Raw genomic sequence first — 220 nt, forward strand, 5'->3', positions numbered from 1 at the left:
TCAATCCTGTTCATCCTTGGCCCCGCGCCGCTGAATGTTGTTTCTTCCCTGTCTACTCGCAGCCAGCTAATGTTGCTTTTACCAGAATCTCTACTCCCTGGCCGCACAGATATTGACATACTCTCAAACTCAGGATGAGGATTGTCCTTCTTCGGGAGGGCATAACCAAAAGTCCAGAGCTTATTGGAAAGCCTCCATAGGAAACCGAGCCTAGGACAAC

Source organism: Penicillium arizonense, assembly GCF_001773325.1.
Source record: "Penicillium arizonense strain CBS 141311 chromosome Unknown PENARI_contig102, whole genome shotgun sequence".
Taxonomy (NCBI): Eukaryota; Fungi; Ascomycota; class Eurotiomycetes; order Eurotiales; family Aspergillaceae; genus Penicillium; species Penicillium arizonense.